Raw genomic sequence first — 6180 nt, 5'->3', positions numbered from 1 at the left:
TAGACATTCTGAGCACATGCTCACTGGTTGAGCTATTCTCCTCCATCTTGTAGGCAAAATACTTGTCAGAGGTCTCATACCTCTCGACTCGGGCATGAGTCTAAAATACCAATTTCAGCTCTTGGAACATCTTATATGCTCCTTGGCATTCAAAACCATTTGAAGTCCCGGTTCTAAGCCGTAAAGCATGACGCACTAAACTATCAAGTAGTCATCATAACAAGCTTGCCAGATGTTCCTAACATCTGCATCTGCTCCTGTAATAGGTCCGTCACCTAGTGGTGCATCAAGGACATAATTCTTCTGTACAACAATGAGGATAATCCTCAGATCATGGACCCAACCCGCATCATTTCTACTATCATCTTTCGACTTATTTTTCTCTAGGAACATATCAAAAAATAAAACAGGGGAGCTATACGCGAGCTATTGATCTACAACATAGTTATGCAAAAAACTATCAGGACTAAGTTCATGATAAATTAAAGTTCAATTAATCATATTACTTAAGAACTCCCACTTAGATAGACATCCATCTAGTCATCTAAATGATCACGTGGTCCATATCAACTAAACCATGTCCGATCATCATGTGAGATGGAGTAGTTTTCAATGGTGAACATCACTATGTTTATCATACCTACTTATGATTCACATTCGACCTTTCGGTCTCAGTGTTCCCAGGCCATATCTGCATATGGTAGGCTCGTCAAGTTTAACCCAAGTATTCTGCACGTGCAAAAATGGCTTGCACCCGTTGTATGTGAATGTAGAGCTTATCACACCCGATCATCACGTGGTGTCTCAGCACGACGAACAGTAGCAATAGTGCATACTCAGGGAGAACACCATTTAGGCCTCGTTTGGTTCCGCGGGATCCCTCCGGGATCCCGGTTATTTCCCTGGGTGGGAGAATCATGGGCTGAGTTGGCCCGGGGGAGTGGACGGCGCCATTTGGTGACACACGAAGGGGAAAGACCCCTGGCCTTTCTGCGGCCCATCCCGGGGATAGATCACCCGGTGTCGATATGTCAGGGAGAAAACCCTCGACTCAGCTTGCTCTCTCGCGACCGACAAGCGCCGTCGACCAAGATCCTCCTCCGCATCCGAGCTTTTCCGCCGGCGACCGAAGTGACGTCCCTCAACTTCCTCCGCCCGGTGCTCAGCATCCACGCTCCGCTCCTCCAGTGTGAGCGGCGGTGATGGGCCGCGGCCGTCATCCTCCTCCTTCCCCGTATCACCCTCCGCCTCGAAGCTCCTGACCCATCTGGCAACGGCAACGGCAACAGCGGCGGCGGCGGCAGCGGCAGCGGCAGACACCTACTTCGACCAAGGTTACCCCCTCCTCTTTCACATCATATTTTGTTCTCCAATCCATGCACTCACTGTCCATGAACTGATGCTTGAACTTGTTGGTTCCAGATCCAAGAACATGAGCACCGGCCATCTTAAAGCCCACCATCAACAATCTCGAGTGAGCACAAACCGCCTCCTTTTAATTGGTAGTAGATCTGTATACTACTTCTGCTTCAGAATCAGGCTTTATCTTTTTTTCTAGCTGCTATTTATTTAGTTTAAGCCATGCATTGTTTCTGATGGATTACTGAAAAATCCTCCTCCCTTGTTTGTGCTCTGAGGCTTGGTCCTACTACGAGTATTCTAGCATTTGGATATGGGGCGTAATTTATCTTGGACTACAACTGATTGATGTAGATTGGTGCATTGAAGGGGATCAGTTTGTAGTAATGGGTATCATCAATGTTTCCTTGTGCCAATTGGTTTCAGAAATTAAATCTGAAGTATGGGCATCAGTATACGGACGACGGGTTCTTGGCCTGAGTCAAGTTTGTACAAAAAAACAGGATGCGTGTGCAGCAGCTCCATCCAAGACACATATGTGCCATCTAGGGGAAATACCTTCATACCATGTTCGGTTTAAATCCCTGTCAATTGATATTTGATAGTACACTAGAAATTCCTCATCCAATTCCTATGCTATTCTAATGTTACTTTATGTTAAGACCAGATGTGAATAATCTGTTAAGTGATTCTTGTTTTGGTATATGCAGGTGGACGGTGTTTGGTTTGTTCTTTCAACTCTTGATTCCTGAGCTACTACTAGATCTTGCATCTGTGTTTAGCTAGTAGAGTATAAAATGCAAAGCTTATGACCCGAACTATGAATGATTGTTTTAATGTTGCTCACCTATTGCAATGATTGTCTAAGCTCAAAATAGTAATCATTACTGTCTCTTGCTTTAGTATATACATATGGAATTTGTTGCACTGACACTATAGTTTAAACTCAAAATATAAATGATGTACATAATTTAATTTCTGTTGGCAAATATGGAATGACTGTCTAGATTAAAATATGCTCGATAATGGTTTGTGGTTTGTCTGAATCTGATAAGTGACAATATGTCATTCTTCATGTTGCGAGATAGTATTATCTTTGCAAAGAAACGAACTGCTTCTAGACTATGTTGTCCTGTTTGGTGGAGTGAAGGGTTTTTCCTTAACTACAGTTAGCACAAGTGAACCTTCATGATTTAATCTTCCAAGGCTCGTTTTCTAGCCCATGTGTTTTTTAAGGGTGTTGCAGCCAATGTTATTGCTGCACGTATTACACATACTTTTTTCTTTGTCTTTATTTTTGTACAATTTATACCTTTTACTTCTGCAATGAAGAAAAACTACCTTGCCTATAATCTGAAAATGTCTGCCCAATAATGCTTTTTTTGTTAACTTACATCAATCTATTCGCAGTTCTTATCTGAAAAGGACAAGCGAGCTAGTAGGTGGATCAGTGATAGGATAAACCAATTGCATTTTTCTATGCTCGATAAACAGTTGTATGTGTGCCTTTCTTTCCATCCAGTAGAGAAGGGGTCAGATAGCATAAACCATGGTCATGTACTATTCTCAAATGAAACATAGCATCAATGTATTTATCGAGTACTACTCAGAATGGTGAGCCTTTTCACTAGTCTTGCCATTTCTTGCTGATCTATTTATGCTTGAAAACGGCAATGAAACTGAGTTGTAGTATTGAATGATTTACTAAATTGTTGTATTCTGAAACAGTTGCTGACTTCCAAAAAAATACTTATAATTCAGTCGGCCTTGAGCTGTGGTTCTTAGCTGACGTGGAGTAGAGGAAGACGAGATATCCTAAACATTCCCTTACAACTTGCATCTTCAGAGGTGTGGTTGTTCTGGACATGGATTTTGATAATTTAGCACTTTTGGTACTGGGGGTAAAGGTCCAGGAGAAGTCCGCCACTATCGTGTTTCTAGTAGCTGAAATCTATTTGTTCTTATTGGTGTTGGCCTCATTGTTCTAAAACTCGGAACCTGTGGAATAATGATGTTCTTATTTGTAATGATAACATGAGAGGAGGAAGATCAGTATTAACTTCCTAAGCAATGCACCTCTAGATAATTTTCTCAAAAGTGTGTCGAGATGATATTGTCAATATATTATTATTTAATCAGTTTGCAAGTTCATTGATTTCCTCTGATTATATTCAAATCCTAGAATTATTTGTAATGTCCTGGACATTCCTATGCATTTTGCAGAATTATTTTGTGGTTTTTGTTTAGACTTTTTTTGGAAATTACATGTGGAATTGGCCTGTTTTCTAATGTTTATTAGTATTAAAAATCTATCTGCTATGTGATTCAGACGCTAGAATGATTTGTTTTCCCCATCCACCTGTTACCAAATGGCAAAAGAAATATTCCTGTGGTGGTAGGGGGGATCCCATGTACCAGGGAAATCCCCCCGTTGGGGTTTTGCTGCCCTGGGAATGCTGACGCTGCAACCAAACGAGGCCTTAGTGAGGGATCATCTTATAATGCTACCACCGTACTAAGCAAAATAAGATGCATAAAGGATAAACATCACATGCAATCAAAATATGTGACATGACATGGCCATCATCATCTTGTGCCTTTGATCTCCATCTCCAAAGCACTGTCATGATCTCCATCAACACCGGCTTGACACCTAGATCTCCATCGTAGCGTCGTTGTCATCTCGCCAACTGTTGCTTCCACAACTATCACTATCGCTTAGTGATAAAGTAAAGAAATTACATGGCGATTGAATTTCATACAATAAAGCGACAACCATAAGGCCCCTACAAGTTGCCAATAACTTTTACAAAACATGATCATCTCATACAACAATTTATATCTCATCATGTCTTGACCAAATCACATCACAACATGCCCTGCAAAAACAAGTTAGACGTCCTCTACTTTGTTGTTGCAAGTTCTACGTGGCCGCTACGGGCTTCTAGCAAGAACCGTTCTTACCTACGCATCAAAACCACAACGATTTTTCGTCAAGTGTGTTGTTTTAGCTTTCAACAAGGACCGGTCGTAGTCAAACTCGATTCAACTAAAGCTGGAGAAACAGACACCCGCCAGCCACATGTGTGTAAAGCACGTCGGTAGAACCAGTCTCATGAACACGGTCATGTAATGTCGGTCTGGGCCGCTTCATCCAACAATACCACCGAATCAAAGTAAGACGTTGGTGGTAAGCAGTATGACTATTATCGCCAACAACTCTTTGTGTTCTACTCGTGCATATAACATCTACGCATAGACCTGGCTCGGATGCCACTGTTGGGTAACATAGTAATTCAAAAAATCCTACGATCACGCAAGTCTATCTAGGAGAAGCATAGCAACGAGACGGGAGAGTGTGTCCACGTACCCTCGTAGACCGAAAGCGGAAGCGTTATGTAAAGCGGTTGATGTAATCGAACGTCTTCACGATACAACCGATCCAAGTACCAAACGTACGACACCTCCGTGTTCAGCACATGTTCAACATGATGACGTCCCTCGAGCTCTTCATCCAGTAGAGGGTCGAGGGAGAGTTCTGACAGCATGATGGCGTGGCGACGATGTTGGTGATGTGATCCGCGCAGGGCTTTGCCTAAGCACTACGACAATATGACCGAGGTGGTAAACTGTGGAGGGGGACAACCGCACACGGCTAAGAAACAACTGTTGTGCTTTGGGGTGCCCCCTGCCCCCGTATGTAAAGGAGGGGAGCAGGAGGTTGGCCACCAAGGGGCGCGCTAGGGAGAGGGGAGTCCTACTTGGACTCCAGTCCTAGTAGGATTCGGCCCCTCCTTTTTTTCCTTCTTCCGGAGGGGGAAAGGGGGAAAGGACAGGGAGTAGGAGAAGGAAAGGGGGGCCACCCCCTTCCCTAATCCAATTCGGCCTCCTCCCTTGTGGGGGGGGGGTGCACCAGCCCCTTGTGGGCTGGTTAGCCTCTCTCCTATGGCCCATACCTTTCCTCGGGGGGTTCCGGTAACCCCTCCAGTACTCCAGTATGTACCCGATACGCTCCGGAACCCTTTCGATGTCCGAATACTACCTTCCAATATATCAATCTTTACCTATCTACCATTTCGAGACTCCTCGTCATGTCTGTGATCTCATCCGGGACTCTGAAAAAACTTCAGTCACCAAAACACATAACTCATAATACAAATCGTCACTGAACGTTAAGCGTGCGGACCCTACGGGTTCGAGAACTACGTAGACATGACCGAGACACATCTCCGGTCAATAACCAATAGCAGAACCTGGATGCTCATATTGGCTCCTACATATTCTACGAAGATCTTTATCGGTCAAACCGCATAACAACATACGTCATTCCCTTTGTCATCAGTATGTTACTTGCCCGAGATTCGATCGTCGGTATCATCATACCTAGTTGAATATCGTTCCCGGCAAGTCTCTTTACTCGTTCCATAATGCATCATCCCACAACTAACTCATTAGTCACATTGCTTGCAAGGCTTATAGTGATGTGCATTACCGAGAGGGCCCAGAGATACCTCTCCGATACTCGGAGTGACAAATCCTAACCTCGATCTATGCCAACCCAACAAACACCTTCGGAGACACCTGTAGAGCATCTTTATAATCACCCAGTTATGTTGTGACGTTTGATAACACACAAGGTGTTCCTCCGGTATTCGGGAGTTGCATAATCTCATAGTCAAAGGAATATGTATAAGTCATGAAGAAAGCAATAGCAATAAAACTGAACGATCAACATGCTAAGATAACGGATGGGTCTTGTCCATCACATCATTCTCCTCATGATGTGATCCCATTCATCAAATGACAACACATGTCTATTGC

The 6180-nt window shown here is 43.5% G+C and overlaps 1 long non-coding RNA gene across 1 annotated transcript; it reads left to right on the top strand.

The window, feature by feature from the left end:
* The first annotated feature begins 1216 nt into the window (after positions 1-1216).
* On the top strand, positions 1217-1824 carry LOC123155751 (uncharacterized). Its single transcript, XR_006477589.1, has 3 exons — positions 1217-1334; positions 1423-1474; positions 1714-1824. It is a non-coding gene; the product is annotated as an uncharacterized lncRNA (long non-coding RNA).
* Positions 1825-6180: the final 4356 nt, after the last annotated feature.

This window comes from Triticum aestivum, chromosome 7B, assembly GCF_018294505.1.
Source record: "Triticum aestivum cultivar Chinese Spring chromosome 7B, IWGSC CS RefSeq v2.1, whole genome shotgun sequence".
Lineage (NCBI taxonomy): Eukaryota > Viridiplantae > Streptophyta > Magnoliopsida > Poales > Poaceae > Triticum > Triticum aestivum.
The sequence above is the reverse complement of the archived record's forward strand: the minus strand, read 5'-3'. Positions and strand labels throughout refer to the sequence as shown.